This window comes from Rhinolophus hipposideros (genome assembly GCF_964194185.1).
Source record: "Rhinolophus hipposideros genome assembly, chromosome: 4".
Taxonomy (NCBI): Eukaryota; Metazoa; Chordata; class Mammalia; order Chiroptera; family Rhinolophidae; genus Rhinolophus; species Rhinolophus hipposideros.
In genome coordinates this window covers 12897292-12913752 of record NC_138050.1, presented here as the reverse complement: position 1 = coordinate 12913752, position 16461 = coordinate 12897292, and positions in this window count along the sequence as shown.

The window sequence follows — 16461 nt, the reverse complement described above, 5'->3', positions numbered from 1 at the left end:
ATTCACAAAAGAGTGAAGACCCACCAGCCTGGTCTCTCTGGTGTCAGCTGATCAAAGCCTCTGTGAGCCCAATAGACTGCAACCTGTGCTTAGTGCGTGAGTAGAGTGGATGCCCTTGGGCCTAAACGATCACCACTGTCATTCATACTCAAGATTATCCAACTCAGCTCTGTCCCCTGCCTATCCGCAGGGCCCACTCTAATGGAAAGGAACTTTCTAGGTGACAGAGAGGCCAGGGTCTCGTGGGGCCAAGTCACGCCTCTTATCACAGGCTCCTGCCCCCTCCTAGTGCCCAGCTCTACTCACCTGGGTTTTACCAGAAACAGCCACATAAACTTGGGCATGGCGATATGAGGCTTTAACCTGCTTCCCTCCCCAGAAACACATGTGCTGCCTGAACACCATGTGGCCTCTCCACCGTAAAAGCTCAGGGCTTTTCTTCTCTTTAACATGGCCCTAAATCCAGCCCGGCCTCTGGGCAAACTCTGGCCTTGGCCTCCGCTGTTCCTCTAACAGTCTGGATGTTTATGAATCATTTCCAGGAAGATTGGCTTTCACAAGAGAAGCCATGTGCCCGTCTTAGAAGAACTGAGACCATTTCAAAAAAGTCAAAGCACAGTTGAGGCTGTTTGCTATTTCCTACTCTGAGGATCATGAACCTGTCCTGAGAAGTGTCCCCAAAACAGTAACTCACCACAAACCCATGAGAGCCAGGGCACCTCTGACTTTCTATTCTAAAGTCCGCGGTATTAATATTTAGCTTTAAGAGCTCAGAGCCAGCATCACCACTGCTTCTGGGTTCCTGGGAGTTCACATGCCCGTTTCCCACCCCACGGCACCAGGGGCCTGGGTGCCACGACTGGGTTCCCTGCGGTATTACTAGCTAGTTATCCTAAGTGTGTGTGTGCGTGCTCACGCTGCGTGTGTGCTACACGTGTACATGTGCTATGTGTATGCATGTTTGTATGTGTGAGCGTTTATGTGGTGTGTGTGTGTGTGTGTGTGTACATGTGGGGGGTATTGTATGTATGTGTGTGCTGTGTATATGTGTCTGCATGTGTTTACATGTGCATGTGTGTATGTGATATATGCATGTATGGATGTGGGTGGGGTGTTATATGTGTATAGTGTGTGTGCCTTGCTGTGTATATTTGTATATGTACATGGATGTGGGTATTTATGTGTGTGGTGTGCATGTGCTACATGTATGTGGGGTGTGTGTGGTGTATATGTGCATGTGGTGTTATATGTGTATAGTATATCTGCCTGTGCTGTGTGTATTTGTATATACACGTGTGTAAGTGCTGTGTGTGGTGCGTATGCGTGTTTTATGTATGTGTGTGCATGTGTGTGCTGTGTATATGTGTATGCATATGTTTACGTGTGTATGTGTATATGTGATATGTATATGTATGTATGTGTTTTTTGTGTGTGAGGTGTATGTGGGTGTGGTGTTATATGTGTGTAATGTGTGTGCCTGTGTGGTGTGTATTTGTATATGTACATGGGTGTAGGTGCTTATGTGTGTGGTGTACAGGTATGTGTGCATGTATATATGTATAGGTGCTTGTGTGTGTGGTTTGTGTGTGTGTGTGTGTGTGCGCGCGCGCGCGCGCACATGCATGGGGACATGGCAATTAAAAAATGGGAGCCCGCATCATAAAGTGCAGCAAGCTTCTTGCTGTAGGCAGCTTAACTGTTTCTAAGCATTTGCCATCTTATTCTCCCCCATAAAGATTACCCTCCCTCACAGTGTCAGTCTTAATCGTCTGCTGTACCATGAGATCTGGTTCCTGGCCAGAGCCGGCCCCCAGAGCTCTATTCACTCTCCTGCACTGTCTTCCACTTCATCATTTGCCACACGCAAAAGAGGCAGCTGCAGTAACTTTAGATTTGAGTAGTCAGCCTGAAAAGTCCTGTTGTAAATTAGCAAGGCACGGTCTGGCACTCGGAAAATGAGGCTTTCCTTTCTTCAGTACAACTTACTGTATTTTCCGTTCCAGGAGGGAGTTTCTTGTCTCCCTGCCTTCCCCAAATGCTGGCACTCTTCACAGATAGCTGATGTGAAAGTCTGCCTGCTGGCTATTGGCATCTTAAAAATGTTTATGTGGGAAATCACCAGACCATTATCTTTCTTCCACACGAGGCCCCGCTTTAACAATCAGCCAGTTGCCCTTCCATATTGACTTTCTTTCTTCCTGTTGGCTTGGCTGACAGTAGAATGCTGCTGGGAACCCTCGCTGCATCTCTGGAGAGTGCAAGGAGCCTGCTGTGCCCCTTGTCTGGTGATGGGGTCACAGAAAGGAAAGGGCCACATTTGTAAATATAAGCAGGGACTCATTTTGTGCAGCCGATGACAACTTCCGAAAGCAAGAGTTTGAAATTCCCTTCTCCTGGGAAAACATCTATTTTCCTCCATTTGGTTTCAGCTGCACCTGAAAACCAAGGAAAAACTAGGGTTCTCAAGAAACAGAATTCTGAAGTCCACGAATCACAGCTACTTCAGTTCAATACTGCCCTCCTGCCAGCTAGCTACTTGAGCAGAGATCTCTTCACAGGCAACAAACAGCATGCCATAAAGGTCCTCTCAGGACTCTAAGCTAAGACTATAGGTCACCAATGAGGACACAAGTGAGAGTATTATTAGAGCTTTGATACCACCTGGGAATATACTCACATCTTTGCACGGGCTCCGGAGTCTAAACGGTGTGATGTATCTGCTTAGATCATCAAGTTCAAAGTCTGCATGGCAGGAAATGTGCTCGATGAGGACATCATAGCGACCTTGTATGCCATATTAAACAACAAGAGGCATTAAATAGTTTTCGGTGGGGCATGACATGCTAAGATTTATGCTTTTAAAAAATGACTCCATCAGCAGAGTGGACGATTTTTGAAAGGGGACATGACTGAAACTGGAAAACCAGTTAGGAGACTGTTGTAATGTTTTAGGAAGACATAGTGAAGTCTTAAAGTGGGCTCTGGCAATGGAAATGGACAGGAGGAAATGTACTAAGGAAATATTTAGGAGACCAAATCCAACAGCACAATCTATTTCACTCGGGTGATTCAGTGAATGTGGTATGGCCAGCAGAGGAGAGGAAAGGAGAGGAAAGGGAGAGCATGCGTGGTGGGGGTAAGAGGGTCAGGGCAGGGGGGATGAGTTTAGTTTTGAATATGCTGAGTTTAGGTGTTTGTCGAACACCTGTGAGGAGGCAACCAGCAGCAACAGGGCTGGGCTGGCCACAGTGATTGGGAGTGGAACATAACAGTGGAAGTTAAAACCTTAAAGAGTAGATGCTATCACCCAAGGAGAGTTATAAATGTAAGTAGAGAAGAGGGCCTAGGAAGAAACCCTGGAAGCCTCTGGCAGAGGAGATCCTGAAAGAAGCAAAGATGGCATAGACATGGGGGACTGTGGATCAGAAGTTGGGGGCGTGGGAACCAAGCGCAGGGGTAATTTCAAGAAGGCAGTGATGAATAGTGTCAAATGTAGCTGAGTGACTTCCAAAGATAAAAAGTGAAGGGTTGCAGGAATAAAAACCAATCAAACGTCAAAGGCAAAGGCTATTTATTCTGAGTTTGCTGTAGCAGGGAGTCAGCCACCATCACCTGTATTCTGGTAGAGACTCAAAGGCAGACTGAGGAGTGGGAAAGTGAGTGGAAAAGGGAAGGCCTTGGGTGTAGCTAAATGGAGGTTGTTGGCATGAGGAGCTGTAGGCAAGCCAACTAGAAGTGAGATACCCATCCTATGTGATTGGTTAGGGTTCACATGTGGCTTTGTAGGATGTGGGAACAAAATTAGGGAAGCTCTCAGTTATTAATCAAGCCCTGGCCATTTGGGGCCAACTGTTACAGAAGTTATTATTTAGCTTCCCGAATTGTCACTACGGATAGCAAACAATCTGATTTCCTGCAAGCCTGACTTTAGCAAACTGGCCTCTTGAGTTGTTCATTGTATATAAAAGAATTGGTTTCCTGAGCTATTTTTTATAGTTGTGGGTCAAAGTTCTATTTTTATTTATGGTCTGGCATTGTCCATTTGTGTATTCAGTCTTTCAAGGTACACAAGATTTGGTTTCTGGGAGCCTTATTTAAATCAGTTTCAGAGATGCCAAGACAGCAGAGAGTAGAGGATGAATGGGAGGTAAGCACATATAGACATAGTATATGTCCCCTGCCTGTTCAAAGACATTTTGTTAACAGGAAGAGTAAATAAAGGGTGATAGAGCTCCATGAAGTGTTTTGTTCTTAACAGAATGAGACTTGGTCTTGTTAATAGGCTGAGAAGCCACTGTAAAAAGGGCTGAAAATAGAAGACTGCATATTAGACATCGCCCCCTGCATGTCTCATGTGGACCTTGAATTCCTCAAATCCAAAACTGAGCCTGCTCTCTCTTGCTACAAACAAGTTCCATTTGCTATATACCCTGGATTAGTCAGTGCACTCCTCTCCAATCAGGCAGCTACCCCAATGAGCTGCTAAACTCATTTGATTTTACTTTCTAAACATTATGACACCCACCCTCTGCTCTTTAATCCCATTGGTGTTGCCTTGGTTTGGGTTCTCATCATTTCTCATCAACTGCACTATTGTGACAGGTTTCAAACTGTTCCATTCAACCCCTGCCTATCCTGTCTCAAAACTGGTGACTGGGCTTTCCCTTTAAAATTCAAATAATCTTATTTTTCTGCTTACATTCTTTCAATGAAACCCATAGGCTAAATTGCAAACTTCTTAGTATGGCATTCATTCATTCATTCATTCATTCAATCATTCATTCATTCCACAAATAATTATTAGGCACCTATGATGCACCAGGCATCATTCTAGGTACTGATATATATATTAAAGAACCAAATAAACCAATGCTCCGGTTCCTCTGAAATCTGGCCAGGGTGGAAGAAGAATGGTGTGAAACACCTGAGAGATAGGCGGGCTAAGTGAGTCTTATAGGCAGAACAGTGGTTTATCTTTATCGCCAGAGTAATTGATGAGATTTAAGCTGGTGGTGGGGATGGTGGTATGATCAGATTTTCATTTCACAAAGATCACTCTGACCCGCAGTGTGGAGAGTTAAGAGGGTGGGTCTGAGAAGATAGAGGTAGGAAGCAGTATGAATAAGAAATGAGAGTAAATAAACTCAGTTAGTGATAGTGGAGATGGAGAATATGGATATTTAAGAGCTATTCTTAACAGAACTTGAACATGAGGGATTTGAGCAAGGGTAGTCAGGGATGAAATTTGTCTGCCCACTTGCAGAAGTGGATAATGGTTCCTTCCATTCCCTGAGTTAGGGGACTTGGGGAGAGAACCAGTTGAAGGAGTGGAAGTAGATGCTGAATTTAATTTTAGACAGGTTCTTTTTGAGGTGAATTTGACATATCCAAGAGACCTCTAGCATGCAATAGGATGTATTAGTCTGGAACGCAGAGGCGATATAAATCTGTAAGTCTCTACATATAGGAACAAACTGATGGATGAGAATGCATGAGATGAGTGAAGAATAAGAGGAGAGGATCTAGGTAGAACTGAGCTTGGAAGAATTTCAACCTTTAGTGATTAGGTAGAGGAAAAAAAGCATAAGAGAAGAGAAAAACAAGGAGCTGGAGAAGTATTATAGAGAGGACCCAGGAGAGAGTTATTGTGAAAGTCAGGAGTAGAGAGTGCATTGAAGAGATAAAAAAAAAAAAAGTCAGTTGGATTTAGCAATATGGAAGTTATTAGTTACCAAGTAGTACTTTTCAACACTTTGTCATGGTAAAGTAGCAAATGATATTTGAATGATACCAAGGGATAACCAGACAAGGCTGTCCAGAGGCAGCCAGCCCAGAAGCTCTAGTTTCCCAGGACCCACCTGACTGCCCTTAAGGCTAAGGGATCATTATCTTGGCCCACCTCTAGCCTAGTCTCAGCACACTAGTGTGCAGTTGGGAAGCTCTACCTTACAGGGATGACTCAGTTTCCCAAAAGTTGTGATCCTGGAAGGCAGATTGCATGGGCAGTGAGAGGGGTGAGAAGCTGAGCAGGCTCCATCGCACTACTCTAGGGAGCACCAGTCTCATTGTATTCTAACTGAATGGTACCACCTGGAGGTGTGCAACATGGTGGTCCTTTGGTGGCCTAAGGAAATAGAGCCAGACAGACAAATATACCTACTTCTTTAGAGAATGTTGCCTGAGCATGGAAAGACAAAGATAAGACTGGCTGGAAGGGAATAAGTTCATTGAGTCATCTCTTTTAAAACCTAGAGAAGCATTTATATGATAAAAAGCTAAGCAGACACATTGAGATACATTGAGAGAAAATAATGAATATAAAAGCCCATGGAGGGTCAGCATCATTACTCACTAAAGCAATGCAAATCAAAACCTTAATGAGATGCCAATTCACACCCACTAGGATGACTAAAATAAAAAAAGGCAGTCAATAATGAGTATTGGCAAGGATGTGGAGAAATTAGAACCCTTATACATTACTGGTGGTATTTTAAAATAGTGCTACCACTTTGAAAAACAATTTGGCAGTTCTTCAAAATTTGAAACACAGTTACTGTATGACCTAGTAATTCCACTCCTAAGTATATGCCCAAGAAAACTGAAAACGTATGTCCACCCAAAAACCTATACACAAATGTGCATGGCAGCATTATTCATAAGAGCCAAAAAGTAGAAACAAATCAAATGTCCATCAACTGATGAATGAATAAATAAAATGTGGTATATATATGAATATATATATATATATATATGTGTGTATATATATATATATATATATATATACACACATATATATATACAATTGAATACTATTCTGCCATAATGGAGGTGACATGCTGATTCATGCTACAACCTGGATGAATCTTGAAAACATTACAGTAAGTGAAAGAAGTTAGTTACAAAAAGCTCCATACTGCATAATTCCACCTATATAAAAGGTCTAAAATAGGCAAAAATTCTGTCCATAGAGACAGAAAGTAGATTGGTGGTGGTTGTCAATTGTAAATTGGGTGGCTACCAAGGCACAGCTGGTAGCAGGGAGTGAGTGCTAACAGGTACAGGGGTTCTTCAGGAAATGATAACTGTGCTCTAAGATGCTATCACGGTCATAGTTATACGACTCCGTCACTATATTAAAAACCCCCTGAACTGTGCACTTTAAAAGTGTGACCTCTATAATAACATGTGAAGTGAGACAGAGCTTCCTAGTCCTGCCAAGTGAAGCTGCTGGTCTGAGTGAAGGGACTTCTCCACAGCTGGTAACTGTTCCTTCAGCTCAGTGACACCTGGGCCTTACCTGTTTGCCCCAGGACACCAAAATGCCACTGCACCCAGCTAAAACCATTCCATCCTAGAAAAGCCATTATTTTTTAAAGTTAAGGCTTTTTACATCACTGTTCTCTTCTGTCAGCCTTATCTGCTGCCTGTGTCCCTGCCAGCACCCCCTCCTCCACCCAGGCAACTCCTACTCATCCTGCAAGACCTCACTAGTTCATGTCTGTCTTGATGAAGACTTTGCTAACCACTCCCACCTCCACCCTTAGTGAGTAAACTGGGTCACTTGTGCTTTGTGCACCACTGTACTATTTAGTAATATTTACCCTTAAAACCTCATCTCATTATAGGACAATTATGTATTTACATGCCTGACTCACCACACTGTAGCTTCTTCAGAAAACTGACCTGCTCTCACTCATGTTTTTCTCCTAAGCACTTAGCACTGCACCTAAAAAAGAAGAGGTACTTCACAAATATTTGAGGGCAAAAGGATGGAGGGATGGAGAGAGGAAGAATGCCTGAGTAAGCAATTGGATTGTCAGTGGAGAAGAGAAAGCTTTCAAATGTTATGAAATACTCCAGTCTTTACATTAAATACTTAAAGAAATAACTATTGTGTCTACACATTGGCTAAAACTTATCAATGTTGTTCATTCATCAATAACGAAGAAAGAGGTTGTGGATGTATTAGCTCCACCACCCTCTTCATTCTAAGGGGTTGTTTATTTAGCTAGTCTAAATCTGGTCTTTAATAGTTATGTAGAAAGAATGTTCAACAAATAAATGCTAACCCTAAGTACGAAAAAGTAAATACAGGCTGTTTCTTGACTCTCCAACTAACAGAAATCATTTTGATGTGCTAATAGCTGTAAGTAAGAACTGTAGTGATCAGCTAACACTAGGAGAGACGTTAAACAAATTTTAGCGTACGTGGAAATGAAATAACAGATCAGGAATTTTGGGAAATAACCATTTCGGTAGACCCAAGCCCTAAACTTGGAAGTTGTTCCGAGTTGATATTTTTCTTTAGGCAGTTAAAATGCTTGTATCGTTAACTAGAAATACAAGATGCCAGGAACATATAAATTGCTTAAGACCATACACACCATGCCAGTGTGTAAATAAAAAGGAAATATATCACCTATAATTCCACCACCAGAAGATAACTGCTATGAAGACTTCAGCATATGTCCTTCCAGTATTTAACAAAAATAGGATTATCACATAGTTACATACATTCAAGACATTGAGCTCTCTAAGTAGAGGAGGTGCACATATCAGTAAAACAAGCAGCCCAAATCCCTTCCTTATGAAGCTTATCATTTACTTAAAGGAAAATATCCCATAAATATTATAAGAAAATTATTCATTGTTTTCATTGAATTTCAGACACCGTCAGTATCAGTTATTTATTATTGCATAATAAAACACACCAAAGAGAAATCCATTACTTAGGTCACTATTCTTTGGGTCAATAATTTTGTCTGGGCTCAGCTGGCGTTTCTTCTGGTCTAAGATTACTCATGGATCCACGGTCAGCTGCCTATCAGCCAGGCAGCTCTGCTTCTCCGGGTTTTCTGGCTATCAGTTGGGGCAATGGAGGCAACTGGGCCATTTGTCTCTCATCATCCAGCAGGCTAGTTTGTAGTTTATATGGCAGAGGCAGAGTTTCCAAGAGAGAGAGAGATCAGAGGTACACAAGGCCTCTGGAGGACCAGGCTCAAAACTGACTCCTCACTCCTACCACAACAAATTGATCAAATGAGCTGCAATATCTGGCAATTTTTAAGGGGTAGCAAAATAGAAGAGCAACAAATCACATTGAAAAGAAAGGTGTTAAAAACTGAGAAAAAAAAGAAAAAAAGGAAAAGAAAAGAAGTGTGGATACCAAGACTGGAATAATCGCAGTCATTTTTAGAAACAATCCATCACACCGTCAACTATAAGCTGTACCACAATTCTATGCACTACTATAAAAGAAAGCTGCCAATTATGGAAAACATAGTGATTGGCAGTTGCATCTCAATATCAGAAGTGTATAACTATAGAAAACATATGCACCATAAATCAATGAAATATGCTAGTTAGAAAATCGTTAAGTGCTATGAGAAAAATATAAAACCGGGAAAGGTGACCCAGAGTGCTGGCAGTAGGGAGGCAAGGTGCAGTTTTAAGTGAGACAGCCAAGGCAGGCTTCGGTGAGAGCCACTTCGCAAAGACTGGAAGCAGTGAGGGAGGAGTTATGCAGATATCTGTGACCAGCTAATAGAACAGCCCTGGTGTGTCCAAGAATTGAGAAATGTATTTGGAGTGGAGACAGCCAGGAGGAAAGCTGTAGGAGAGGTAACTTAAGACACCATGGAGGCAAAGCATGGAGGACTACGTAGGCCATTTTCTGTGTCTTGGATTCTGAGTGAGACAGGAAGCTGTGAGCAGAGGCACTTGTAATGGTTTACCAGGGTCACTTTGCTGCTGGGTTGAGAATAACTTGTGAGGCACAATAGCAAGAAGTCCGACAGGATGACTACTCTGTTAACCCAGCTGAGAGGTGATGGTGGCTTTTACTAGGACACTAGCAATGACTCTGGTAGGGCTGAGATTCTGGGTACACTTTGAAGGTAGGGGGTGAAAGAATGTCCTGGTAGGTTGGCTGTGGGCTGTGACAATCAAAGATGACTCCAAAGTTTTGTCCTGAGCAATTGGAAGGTCGGCATTTCTATTTGCTGTGGTAGTGGCTATGGGTAGAGTATGTTTAGTGAGTGGACATCATATTTTTTAAATAGACAAGATTAAATTTATTTCTGTTAAGCACCCAACTGTGTTTTAAACTTTCCTTTCTCAATTAAAATGTTGTGAACGTCATGCTTGTCATTCAGTATTCTTCTATACCACCTTTTAGAATCACTATATACCATTCCTTTTATGTATGTACCACGATCTTTTCAAACATTCCCTAACATTATGCTGTTTCCAGTGTTTTATGAATACAAACAAGTCTTCAGTGAATGTCCTCATAGCAAAAGCTTTGTGCAGACCAATCATTTCGTTAGCAAACTTCCTTAAATTGGAATTGCTGAGACACAGATGTTGTATTTTTTTCGGGGGGTGGTGGTGGAGGGGAACAGGACTTTATTGAGGAACAGTGTGTACTTCGGGGACTTTTCCAAGTCAAGTTGTTGTATCTTAGTTGTGGAGGTCTAGCTGTTGTTAGTTGCAGGGGGTGCAGCCCACCATCCCTCGCGGAAGTCGAACCAGCAACCTTGTAGTTGAGAGCCTGCGCTCCAACCAACTGAGCCATCTGGCCACCTGGAAGCTGAGCAGCAGCTCATTGACTTCATTCTAGTTGCGGAGGGCGCAGCTCGCTGGCCCATGTGGGAATTGAACAGGCAGCCCTGTTGCCCAGAGCTCAGGCTCTAACCAACTGAGCCACCCGTCTGACCCAGAGTTTGTGTGTTTTTAATTATTTGACCCATGTGGTAAAATTGCTCCCTGGAAAAACTGTACCAACTTATGTTCCCCCCATAAATTGACTGTTTACTTGCCCTCTTGTTTAAGTAAGTGCACTTTTATAGTCAGAGATTTGGATTAGAGAAAATATTTCATGAGATAAAAATCAATTTACTCACAACACAACAAACATGTATGTTTGTAGTACACCTACTATCCCCCAGATGTAGGCTCCATGCCTTCTCAGGCATAACTTCACTGAATTCTCACAACTGTGCTAAACAGCTATTACGGAATGAGCCCAGAATGAAAAGGGCCGTAAGGAGAACGTCAGGATATGAATCATAGATTCAGTGGTTTGTGTACTGAAGGGCAGCCACAAGCCTAAATGAATTTGGATGCCCTGAAAGTCACAGAACACCCTTGGGGGACAGGGCAGACTGGAACAAAGATTAAAGAAACAAACACACAGAAATCCAACAACAGCTCCATTACTCCTGGGGCAGACAATCCAACAGACCGAACATCAGAGTGTGAATAAAGGGAGGATCACGACACAGGAGAAAGGCTCATTTTGTGAGCTCTGACAGGTAAGTGTTGTTGAACCAGAAAGAAATTAGCAGTTCGGGAGCAAAGAAGAAAGACTGAACATTCCCTCAAAGAAAAGAAACAAGAACTTAAAGGTGCGTTTTGTTCCATTGTCTTCCCAGAATTGCATAGAAGAGAAGAAACAAGACAGTGGGCTAGAAAATATACACTGCACGGTGAAAGGAAATTATGATGTAACCAAGGCCATAGAAACTAGGCCTAGGGGCCAGGTGATTAAATTACCAGGGCTTAGTCCCCCAGCTGGGAGGAATCCAAGAGGAAGAGGAGGTGTGCCCATAGGTGTGAAAATAAAGCATTACACTTAAAGTAAAGGCATTTTCAGAAGGCCTTCAAAGGGCATATTTACCAACAGTGCGATAAGAGCAATATTACGTTGCACAGTGCCAGGCATTTCAGATCTAGAACACCTTATATTTCATCCAAAAGGGGCGATGAGGCAAGAGTGAAATATGCTATTATATGGTAAAAGTTTAATAAAGAGTAACTGTGAAAGAGGCAGATGGTGGTAGTAAAGAAAGGTCCACTTCAACACATCACACACCTCGGTGAGCAGCACGGTGAGGGTCAGGGTACCTCGGGTAAGAACCGGGCTTTGGGCTGTGGCTGTCACCTCTCTGCCCTGCTTGCTCCAGATTTGCAGACTGTGTGGACCAATGCTCTTCCTGCCGTCATTCTCACTGGACACCACAGCCTACTGACCTGACACACAGTATCTTCAGGCCTTGACATTGTGATTTCCTCCTTCCTGTCTAGTAATAACTCAGCTTTGAATCTTGAGCATTTAAGTGCATCTCAGCCCAGCATCTGGCCCAAGTGGCAATTAGCTATTGTTGTTGTTTTAAATTTGACGTGATACTCACATAACACAAACTGAACCACTTGAAAGTGGACAACTCAGTGGCACGTAGTACATTCACAATATTCTACAACAACCACCCTATCTAGTTCCAAAGTGGCAATTAGCTTTTGTTGAGTTTAGTAGCTATAATAACTGTTTGCTGTCTTGAACCCTCTGCACACTGGATGAGCTCATATACGAATGCATGTTAACTTAATACAAGCACACTCTGCCTACTCTTAGGATGTGATCCCAGCACAGTGCTCAGCTCTGTTAAAACACACTGGCATTTGTTGCTTTTATTTCTCAGGTTTAAAACCTATAAATGAGGTAAGAAAAGGTAGGAGAACAAATCACTGCTATATTTCATTTTTTCTACACTTAAAATAAAAAGAAAGAGTTATTATTTGAATTTTTTTTTCTAGTGTATACTAAACCCCTGAAAGTACAGGTCATTTTCTTTGTCTTTTCATTCCCGATACCCAGCACATCCTGTTAGGTAAATTCACACCCACACACCTGCATGTACCGTATTTCCTCAATGTTTCAGGGAAACTCAACTCTCATGTGGTTGGGTTTTGTCATTGCTGTTGTTGTTTTTCAGGGATTTTTTTCCCCTTAAAAAATGATGTCTAGTAAGAAGAAGAAAGATGAGTAAGAAGAAGAAATACTGTCGGGGAGAAAGTGCTTTCAGATCTGGGAGGGCCCTACGAGAACATTTTATACCCTTAATTTACATACGAGTCTAGAGAAGTAAAATCATGCCACCTGGAGAAGAAACACCATCTGCCTATGTTTGCAGAGCTCACCTGGAAGTTCAAAATCCATGTCTCACTCCCCACTGAGCAGAGTAAGGGTAAGAAGGATCCAGGTTGCTGAGGACAGCCTTGGGTGGAAAAGCTGCATCTGACATGTCCCCCGCACCAGCCAGAGGCTCACCTGTTTGGGGTTATAATCAGCAGCTCTGACAACACTCCTTCACCCACGAGCCAACTGAGGCTGAACAGGTTAGGGTGCAGGACTAAGCCAGAGTCTGAGCCTGGGTGCACCCAGCCCTCCCGCTCGTCTGCATTTCTCGGCGTGGATTCATCTATGTGGGCTGTTACAGCAGTGTCACAGACTGGGTAGCTTCACACCAGAATGTATTGTCTCAAAATACAAAAACAAAAACAAAAAACAATACACTTCATTTTTCAGAATTTTATTTTCTTGCACTTCCTGGAAAGTCCAAGATCAAGTTGCCAGAAGGGTTGATGTCTGGTGAGGGCTTTCCCTTTTGGTTGAAGATAGCCACCTTCTGACTGTGTGCTCACATGGCCTTTCCTCAGTACATGTGCATGGGGGAGCAGGGAGGGAGGGAGACAGAAAGGAATAGAGAGAGAGAGGATGGGAGAGACAGAGACAGAGAGACAGAGAGAGAGAGAACATACTCTTTGCTGTGTCTTCCAATAAGGACACTAATCCTCTGGGATCAGGACCCCACCCAATGACCTCGTTTAACCTCATTACTTCCTTAGAGGTCCCAACTCCAAGTACAACCACACTGTGGGTTAGGGTATCAACATACAAATTTTGGTGGGACACCTTCAGTCCCTGACACAGAGCATGCAAAACTCATGTGGCTTTAGAACAGATGTTCTTTTAAAAAGTGAACAAGAACACACATTTTAGACCACAAAGTTAATATTTTCCAGTGTAGCCCCAGTTGTCTTAGGCATGAGGCGCACCCATGGCCTTTTGTCATGATGTGGCAGAGGCACAGAATCAGTATCTTCTCCAGGCCCCTTCCACCAAATTTGAAGCCAAACTCCAAGGTTTGAACACCAAGCCCAGGCCTGAAAATGTCACAGTGAGAGAGCTCTTCCAAAGCCTGCCAAGTGCAGTTTCTGATTTGAGTGAAGAGACTTCTGCAGAGCTGGTAACTTTTCTTCCAGGACAATGACACCTGGGCCGCACTGGTCAGCTCCAGGGGGAGCCTGAGACAATGGACACCAAAATGCCACTACACTCAGCTAAAACCACTAGGCAAAGGGCTGGTGGCAGCTTTTAGGTGGCCAAAACACACTCCTGACCTGACCTTGGTCAAGTCCATCTGGCCCTCGCCATTGTGATGGGAACTCCCAGTGCCATTACGGGAAGCTTGGGTGGTTCTACTTGTTTTGGCAAATAAAAACCTGGTAAGAAATAACAGGAAAAGATGATGTATGTGACGAAAGAAATGTAGAGTACACCAATCTCCCAGATTTTTCCAGGTCACCCTTCCACAACCAGAACTGTCTGGAATTACTTTCCTAGTTGTCCTATGTGTTGCTGTCTATTACATAGTAAACACACACTTTGGAGGGAAGATTTACTCCTTTATATCAACAAATGCTCCTTCCTGTGGAGTAATCTGAGCTCCTTCCTCAAAATACTGGATACATTTCATAAACATTTCTTCACAAGCTCTTCCCAGGAGCTGTTTCCATGTCTGGGCTCACACTCTGAATTTTGCTCCCAGATTTATGATGGTTCTCAAACAGTGGGATGCCAAATTTATTACTGAATGTAGTCTTTCCTTTCCCCGTAGGCTCCTCAGCTTTAAAAGAAAAAGAAAACAAATCCTTTTCTTAGCCTTTTACAACAATGGTACCATCTTTACACACTGGTAAAGATGGCTCTTATGCAGAATATTCTGACCAAATATGAAAAATGTGCAGTGATATCAAGCCAGTGATGCAAAGATTAGAAACACGAATCAGGAAATATGTTTACAAAGGACTTTCACACAGGACAGCTAATCAGAATCCACAGACCCCAAAGACTTGAGCTAGGGTTGAATACAAGTTATAAGAATATGACTTTGAAGTCACATAGACCTGGGTTCAAGTCCAAGCTCTGCTACTTACCAGCTGTGAGAACTTGAGCAAATTACTTAAATTCCCAATTTGAGATTCCTCTTTGGTGAAAGTGAGATAATAATTCTACCTTGCAAGACTACTGAGAACTCAATAAGGTTATGTGATGGTTTCCTTAGCCCACTCTGCATAGAGCAATCAGGTGGGAGCTTTAAAAATATAAGCGCCTAGCTTTCTGTAGTAGGTTGAATGATGTCCTCCCCCACCCCAAATTTATGTCCACGTGGAAACTCAGAGTGTGACCCTTCTTTGGAAAAATGGTCCTTTCCAATATAATTAAAGTAAGGATCAAGATGAGATTATCCCAGATTAGAACAGACTCCATATTCTATGAGAGTGTCCTCACAAGAGAGAAAAGAAGATCATATGAAGACAGAGGCAGAGATTGAAGTGATGGGTCTACAGGCCAAGAAATGCCCAGGATTGCCTGCAGCCACCAGAAGCCAGGAAAAAGACATAGAAACGATTAGTTCCGTGAGCCACTAAAGGGAACCAACCCTGCTGACACCTTAACTTCTGACTTCTAGCCTCCAGAATTCTGAGAGAATGTATTTCTGTGGTTTTAAGCTACCAAGTTTCTGCTAATATATTACAGAAGCTCTAGGAAACCCCGTGACTCTGATTTTATTGTAGTCATCACGTATGTCTAGGGTGCTTGTCATGTGCCAACAATTGTTCTAGGTCTGTGATGGCCACAAACCGTAACCACTAGCCCCGGGTGGCTATTGAGCACTTGAAATGTGGCCAGTGTGAACTAGGATGGGTTCTACGTATACAAAACACACTGGATTTCAAAGACTGAAAAGTAAAGCATCTCATTAATTATTTTATATTGATCACATGTTGAAATAACATTTTAGACTTATGGGATTAAATGATAAAAGTTTGGATAAATTTGTTTATATAGATTTAAATGAATTTTACTTGATTCTTTTCTCACTTTGTAAAGGCAGCTGCTAGACGATTTTAAATTACACAGGTGACTCAAATGATATTTCTCTTGGACAGTGCTGTTCTGGGCACTGGGACTATAGTGATGAACAAAGTCCCTGCCCTCTGGGGTTTCATATTCCAGCAATTTCCCCTGGGACAGGACGGTGGGGTGTGGTCAGGAAAGACTTCCCACGGGGTATGTGGTGCACCTGACGGGCCCTGTGGGACATTTGCTAAGCACATGCTGTCTTGAGCTCCCAAATCCCCAACCTCGGGAAGCCCCAGGGGAGACCCCTCAGTAGGGACCTTCACCTCATTAAAGGGCCCATTCCCCATAAACAGCCCCAGGCAAGATGTCAGTAACTGATCCAGGTTTCCTTTCTGTTTCCTGCTGGTGGGATGAGTGCCCGGGAGCAGAGCAGACACATCTGGTGTGGACTCAAAAACTCTGCAGGACTG